Source organism: Balaenoptera physalus (assembly GCF_965194825.1).
Source record: "Balaenoptera physalus genome assembly, chromosome: 4".
Lineage (NCBI taxonomy): Eukaryota > Metazoa > Chordata > Mammalia > Artiodactyla > Balaenopteridae > Balaenoptera > Balaenoptera physalus.
The window spans coordinates 144,027,342-144,035,221 of record NC_138891.1 but is presented as its reverse complement, the minus strand read 5'-3'; the positions used below and the strand labels follow the sequence as shown (position 1 = coordinate 144,035,221).

The 7,880-nt window shown below is 51.2% G+C and overlaps 1 long non-coding RNA gene across 2 annotated transcripts; it reads right to left on the bottom strand.

Moving 5' to 3' along the window:
• Positions 1–555: 555 nt before the first annotated feature.
• On the bottom strand, positions 556–7,861 carry LOC309660233. 2 transcript variants are annotated; one of them, XR_014263294.1, is made up of 3 exons: positions 5,894–7,836; positions 5,521–5,781; positions 556–5,414 (listed from the first exon to the last, which is right to left on the bottom strand). It is a non-coding gene; the product is annotated as an uncharacterized lncRNA (long non-coding RNA). The 2 variants fall into 2 exon arrangements; XR_014263293.1 differs by having other exon boundaries at positions 5,521–7,861.
• Between the last annotated feature and the right edge of the window lie 19 nt (positions 7,862–7,880).

Here is a 7,880-nt window from a genome sequence, read left to right as displayed (position 1 = left end):
TCCCCCAACTCCACCTTACTGGAATAAGCCCAGAACCTGGGTCTCGGGGCCCCCTTCCAGCCACAGTGAGAGGCAGGGACCTCCCCAGAGAAAGGCCAGGAGAGCCCAGAGGGGTTGAGGACCATCCCTGAGGATAGCCCGAGAGGCCCTGGAGCCCCCAGACTCCTCCACTGACCAAACCAGGCCTCCTTCCAAGACCTTCTGGCTGACGGGGGACCCGGGCAGTGACTGCCCTTAAGCCACTGGTCCCGGTCTCCTGCTAGGGATCTGCAGGGTGTCAGCACCGGCTGGGGACAGGTCTTCAGGTTGTCAAAAGAAGAAAGTCCCTCAGAGGCCCCCTGTGCCCTAGTCTAGTCACACCAATCTGGATTTTTCTCCTGCTTGAAACTGTTGGGGAGGGAAAATTTCCCCCGTTACCCCTCTTGGGTTCTTATGGATGGACTGATAGTAAAATTGACACAAGACAGATTAGCAGGAGAGAAAGAAACTAATTTTAATTCATGCACATGGAGGTCTCATAGAAATGGAACCTAAGAAGTGGGCAAAGCAAGCAGCTTTTATATTTTTTAGACAAAGAAATGGTAAATTTGTGAGGAATTGAAAGGACAAAGAAACTTGCGTTTGGGTGCCCAATTAGTGAAGACTCTAAACAGTTTGGGCTTGGGGCAGTCAATGAAAGAAGGCACGGGGTTTTTTATACAGGCTTCTCAGCCCCTAATTCCCTTTCTCTGGTGATAAGGGTGTCCTTCGACCTCCAGGTGCAGGGGGTGCACCCTTCACATGGGAGATTTCTTTCCTGCTCTCAGGGAGACAGAAAGGTCAGAGTGTCCCTCTTGCACTGGTCGTTTCTTAAGCAACTTTAATTCAAAACAATCAATATGCCATCGAGGCACATTTGGGGGTGGCCTGCTGTGGGCCCCACGATCCTGAACCACTAGAGTCTGCACAGGAGCTGCCTCCTCTGATGCGCTAGAAGGGACACGGTGCGCCTGTGGGCTCCCATCACGGTAACCCAAAGTTCCCAAGTCCGCCTCCCGGGGAAAAATCTCGCATCACGTTCTCTGCATCTCTTTACCGCCAGCCCCGGCCCCAGGCTGGCCCAGCTTCCCACCCTAAACCCAGGAGACCTGGCTCCCCCGTTTTCCTTCAGCCAGGGGACTGGTCGGTGGTAGCGAGGCTGTCACATGAACACCACTTCTCAGGAGGTAGACAGTGGCCTAAGGAGCCCTGGGGAGGCCTTTGGGTGGCATTGGGTGTTGGCAGCCCTATTCCCATCAGAAAGCATCAGGCCAACTATCAAAACAGAGTCACCTCCTGAAACAGAGAGGCAGCCTAGGTTCAGAGTGGAAACAGAAGTCTAAAGATGTTTCACACCTGGCCAGCAGGGTCCAGTCGGGAGACAGAAACCACAGGGTGATTTGAAAGGGACAGTTTATTACAAAGAATTATGAAAAGGGCATTGGAGTAACAGAGAATTGGCAGCAACAGGTACAGAGAACACTGAAGGGTACAGGAAAAGCAAACACAGGGAGCAGCCCTCAGGCTGACATGGGGACCCACGGGAGACCCCGCCCCAGGCCTTGCTGGAGCAGGCACGGCGTGGCCCGGCATGGCCGGCAGCGTGGGGCAGGCACAGGGCTCGCTGGCTGGTGGAGAAGTCGTGGGGGGCCTCACCAGCGGGGCTGCTGGAGGCTTGCCCCCTGGGATGCCAGGGGGTGCCGTGCCCCAGAGCTCTCTACCAAGCCACCCCAGGGGATGCAGGAGAGGCTGCTCTTGGGACCTGCCTTTCCAGGTCACTCCAGTGCAGAGACCCTGGGAGAAGGGCCAGGGGAGGTGCTGGCCACTGTGCACTGCAGGGCCTGAACACTGGAACAGCAAGAGAAACCCCCCCTCCCGTGTCCCTCTGCGGTTCTGTACTAACGAGGTTCCACACGGCTCTGGCCCCAAAGCAGAACCACTGGCAAAGCCCAGAGCAGGCAAAGAAGGGAGGATCTGAGGCTGAGAGGGAACAGACCGAGAGCTGACACAAGCCCACGCGCCGGCGAAGTCCGCCCCTACAGTCAGCCATTCCCCCGACGTCCACCGCGTGCATCTCGAGGCAGCCATGAGCTAGGGGGCCGTCTACAAAGGTGACTGAGGCCCTCGCGAGGGCAGCAGATTTAGTACATAAAAGTGCAGGACAAAGCTCAGATAAATGACAGATAATTTGTTAGTATAGATCCCATGCAATATTGGGGACATACTTATACTAAAAAATTATTCATCCTTTATCTGAAATTCAGATTTAGTTGGGCATCCTGTGTTTGTTTTTAATTGAAGCACAGTTGATTTACAATGTTGTAATAGCTTCAGGTGTACAGCAAAGTGATTCAGTTATATTTTTTTCTCAGATTCTTTTACACTAGAGGTTATTACAAGATACTGAATATAGTTCCTTGTGCTATACAGTAAACCCTTGTTGCTTATCTATTTTATGTATAGTAGTTTATATCTGTTCATCCCTAACTCCTAATTTATCCCTCCCTTCCCTTTCCCCTTTGGTAACCATAAGTTTGTTTTCTATGTCTGTGAGTCTGTTTCTGTTTTGTAAATAAGTTCATTGGTACTATTTTTTAGATTCCATCTATAAGTGGAATCATATGATATTTGTCTATCCTTGTCTGACTTATTTCACTTAGTATGATAATCTCTAGGTCCATCCATGTTGCTGCAAATGACATTTCATTCTTTCTTATGGCTGAGTAATATTCTATTTTTTTATATACATACACACACACACACACACACACACACACATACCACATCTTCTTAAACTAATTGAATGTTAGACACTTAGGATGCTTCCATGTCTTGGCTATTATAAATAGTGCTGCTATGAACAGTGGGTTGCATGCATCATTTTGAATTAGAGTTTTCGTCTTTTTTCCGGATATTTGGGCATCCTGTGTTTTATCTGACACTCTGACCCCGGCACTGCCCTCAGGGACACAGAGTCTGATAGACACGGTAAGTCCCATCAAGGCCTTTACTTCGGCATCTTCAGTTCACAAGAGTGTCGGTCAAGTACAGAGGCTGGCTGAACTGGCTTATTCCCTGCGCCCCTTCCCCCTCCTCCCCAGGGGCTGGCCTGGGCCACGGCTCCTTGCATCAGAGTGTCTGTCACACCCCACAGTGATCCCCCCTCACTACGCTTCATTCGCACACGAATATTTCCTGGGATGCTTTTGCCGAGCTCCAGGTCTGAGTCTTCCGGGGCCAGCTGGGCTTCGGAGTTCAAAGCATTCAGAGCCAAAATAATAATAATAATAAGAGGACATACAACATATTATATAACCTCCATCAGGGCCTGGGGCAGGACCGCCAACATGAAATATTCTAACACTTCTGCAGCCAAATCTGTCCCACTAAGTGGGATAAATACCCCATAAATAGTATTACACCTTGCTTCCGGCTGATTTATATAGTAATAAAGTGGCTCGTGAGATGCTGAGATAACTACAGACAATAAATTCTCTAGTACTTCTTACTCCCAAGGAAAATGTTCTAAAGCTTCAAGCTTATGCCAGTTCAAGCGAAGCTCAGTGCCCGGACGTGCACGTGCAGTGAGTCATCTCCAGGCCTGGCTGCCCCAGCTCTGCGAGGAGGCCCAGCAGCGCTGCACGGCCTCGGTCACCAGGCTGGAGGTGGGCAGTGGAGGATGGTCATCTCGAGCCACGATGCAGCCCCAGAAAGACGGTACCTCTCAGCACGTCTCTGCGCGTCACAAGCTCAGAACTAAGCCATCTCTTTGGCTCCGTGATTGCCTGCTGGCTGATAAATGTCCTCGAAGCCAGTGATTGGCAGGTCACACATCATGACTGCACAGTCCCCGGGGGCCTCCTCAGCATTCACAGCGCCTCACCGTCTTCTCCCCTCCTTGGCCTCATCTGCATTTAACCCAGTCCAGCGATGTCTCCATCCCTCAAGGGAGGCAGGAGACCTGCTCCATTTCCATGCCCAGCATTTCTTCCATGTCCCTTTCCCCTGACTTAAGCCCTGGTTTACATCAACTGCAGGAAGCATTCACTTACCCACCCCCCACTCCACCTCAAAAAAAAGTTTTTACATTCACTCTTCATGGGGTGTAAAACTCCTGTCACAAATCGGGAGACAGTGAATGTCAGAAATGTTACTTTTCAAAAAACATCCAGGAAGGCACCGTGTGCAGGAATAATAAAATATCCGTTTTCTCCCAGTCTGGGCTTCTCTCAGTGAATTCATGCTGCTGATTGAAAGGGATCATCAAGCCAGGCAGAAAACACTTCTTGGGTTACCAGTACACGTTCGTTTGCATAAGAGGGCACACACAGGGACGCATTCGCCCGCCACCTGTGGCTTTTTCCAATCACAGCCAGCTTCATCCTGAGTCGGCCTGTGCTTTTCATCCTGAAACCCTGCCTGCACCCTCAACCATTCTAATGCCTTTCTAGAAATAGAACACAGGACCTAGCTGCCTCGTCAGCTCTGAAGACTAGTGCAGACTGAGGTTTTAACCCGAAACAATCTTAGCAAATCCACCACTATGATTTTCAGATGGTTCCTGAAGAGAAGTTTTTCTACCACAGACATTCAGATTGTTCTACATCACTGCCTAAATTTCCACAGCCAACCTTCTGAATATTCATGCTCACCTTTAAAAATCAGTTCTTCCTGTGCTATCCAAGCTGTCTCATGAGCAGCAAATGCCGTTTGGCATACGCTGGCGTCCTCGTTGCCAAGCCCACCACCCACTTCCGTCAGCATCCCTGCCCCCCCAGGCAGTGGTTTCCATGTCTCAGTGGGTCTTGGTCATCACCAATCCTTCAGAACTTCAACTGCCCGCCCTTTGATTTCCAAAGTCATATGTCATGGTGGGTCCCAACATCACCGGCTTCCTGATATCACCAAGGACAGTGTTATCTGTGTCCCCAGCAAGCAGTGGGGTATCTTTAACTCTTTTTTCATGCATGAATAGTACGACTGAACACAAAGTCACAAAAGGAAAAATAAACTTTATAATTTAAAACACACACAACACCAGCAACTGATAGAGGCGCCTGCACCCCTGGGAGCATTGGAGTGCTACAGTCAGGTCAGGTCAGATTTTGCAGCAAAGAGAATCTTGGCACCAAACTTACGGGAAAAAAACTTCTCAGTGTCCAGAGCTTTCTGCATTTTGGAATTGCAGATAAGGGACTGTAGGTCTGTTCTACCGGGGAATCAAGGAAAAGACAGAACCAGGGTCTTCAAAGAGCTCCCAGTCGAACAAGAGAGAGCTGTCTGCAAACAGAGCACAGTTCAGTGGTGAAAGCAGCTATCATTCGGCAATGTCGGGGAGGAAGACCTTTGCCTCTGCCCTTCTAGGGTTTTCCAGCTGCTCTAAGAATTAAATTGACCTGAGACAGATTAATAGGAGAACATCAAACAAAAGTTTAGTAACATGTATACATGGGAGAGGCACTGGGAAAATGAGTATCTCACCAAAATGGCTGAAGCCCTCACCTTAAACACCATCTTCAGCTGAAGACAAAAGAGCACGTTGAGGGTAGTGGTTTGGGACTTCAAAGGGGTGGAAGGCAATTCACAGAGATGGAAAAGCAGATGTGTGGTAAGCAAGTGTTCGTGGGCCTTGCAGAGACAGTGGGACACAGAGCGGACTCTGACCTCTAGGTTTTCCCACCACGTTGGGCCATGTTCTTTGTAGATATCTGTGGCGACGGCTCTATTCCAGGAACGGGCCCTTTATCTAAATTCTTTAGGCAGCTAAGGGGGAGGTAAAAAGAAACACTTTCTGAGTCTTCTTTCTTAAAAGCAATCAGCCTAAATTAATCCTCATGCCAAAGAGACACATTTTGGGGTGGCACACTTTGCTTACCTAGAGTGAGCACCTACGAAGTACTCCCTCCAAGGCAAGCATTGCTGATTCCATTAACAAATGGAAACTCTGAGTCCGGAGAAGTTCATAACCAAGTGCTATAAAGACTTACGTCTCCCCCCCTCAACACATTTAAATTCTAACCTCCAATGGGGTGAGGGTCTTCGGGTCACAATCAGGCCATGAGGGCAGAGCTCTCACATATGGAATTAATGCCCCTATAAAAGGACCCCAGAGAGCTCTCCCTTCCCCCACGTGAGGACCGTTGGGGCCCAGGATAGGCCATCTCAAAATGTGCCTTAATGGCATATTGATTATTTTGAATTAAAGTACTTAAGAAACGGCCAATGCAAAGGGACACTCTGACCCTCCTTTCTGTCTCCCTGAAAGCAGGACATAAATCTTTTCTGTGAAAGGAGCATCCCCTGCATCTAGAGGCAGGACACCCTTATCCCCAAAGATGGGGAATTGGGGGCCGAGAAACACAAACAAACCTCATTCTTTAACTGGCACCCCAAACCTAAGCTTCTTTGTCCTGTCGAGTCCTCACAAACTTATTGTTTGTCTAAAAAGTATAAAAGTTTCCTGCTTTGGCCACTTCTTAGGTCCCATTTCTACAGGGCCTCCGTGCACATGAATTAGAATTAGTTTCTTTTTCTCCTGTTAATCTGTCTTGTGCCAACTGTACTATCAGTCCAGCCACAAGAACCCAAGAGGGGTTGAGGGGAAGTTTCCCCCTCCCCAAGAGCACAGATAGGATCATAGTTCCTGCTATGACACTCACCAACCAAAAAAGTGGTTCTCAGACTGTGTCCAAAGGAAACCAAGAGGCCTCAGATCTGTGAGAGCTACACAAGGACCTGATTATCTTTTTTTACCCTTCACCTGCAACCCATTCTCAAATGTGTTCTATACCAAATTTTAACACACTAGAGACGGCCAAAATATCAAACATTTCTGCCAGGATAACTCACTTTTGTGTAGGCCTCCCCCCAGGATAAAACTTTGTTGCATTCTGTTTAGCTATGAACACCCGAGACTGCAGAGCTTGGTTGGCAAACACACCAGGTGTGCATTTGCCCCAAATACAAAAAGATGCCTGCAGGAGGCCACTTGATGCAGGACTGCTAGTGGAGACGAGGCTGGATCAACCCACGGGCCCATCAACAGGGGACGGGTTGACCACACAGTGGAGCTCTGCGCAGCTACAAAAGCAGTCAGGACCTTGACCACGAATCCCTATGGAGCCTCCTCAAGGATGGACGGTTACATGAAAAAAGGTAAGGAGGAGGAAACAGTGGGTAGAAAGGAGGGTCCTCCAAAAAACGGAATAAACTAAGAAAACCGGAGGTCGGTAGCTCTGGGGGAAGGACCTGGCGTCCCCGTAGGTCTGTAACCTCTGCTCGGCTCCCGACCGGCCCCCTTCCCGCAGCGGCCCCCGTGCTCCAGCTTTTCCGCGGTCTTTAGGGTTTACGCGCTGGGCGCTGCGGGCCAGTCAGCCCGGCCCGAAGACGTGCGGTCGGCCTTCTGGGCGTCGGAGGCTCTCCGAACCCGCCGGGCTTTCCCGGGACCGGGCCCAGGCGGCGCAACTCCCGGACCGGGGGCGGCTGGGCGCCCCGATTTTGCTCCCTGCCTACGAGGGTGCTGGCGGAGGGATCTTCCCGGAGGAAGAGTTCGAAAGACGGTGGGGGTCCCACATGGAAAGTGCGGGGAGAGGGCGCCTGTCCCGCTGAGAGGACAGGCGCGCCCCAGGCCCAGCCCCAGGGACAGGGTGGAGAAGCCCCTCGTCGGCCGCCTCCTCCTCCTTGACCGCCGTTTGCGCGCTCGGCTTCTCTGGGCACCAGGGGACGCCGGCGGGGGTCGCGAGGCCTCGGCCGTGGCGCGAGGAGCACGGGAGCGAGGCCGGAGAGCGCCGGGAGGGGGCGCCGGGACGGGGCGCAGGCGGGCGGCGCGCAGGCTCCTGGGCCGCGAGGGTGGTGCCTCCCGC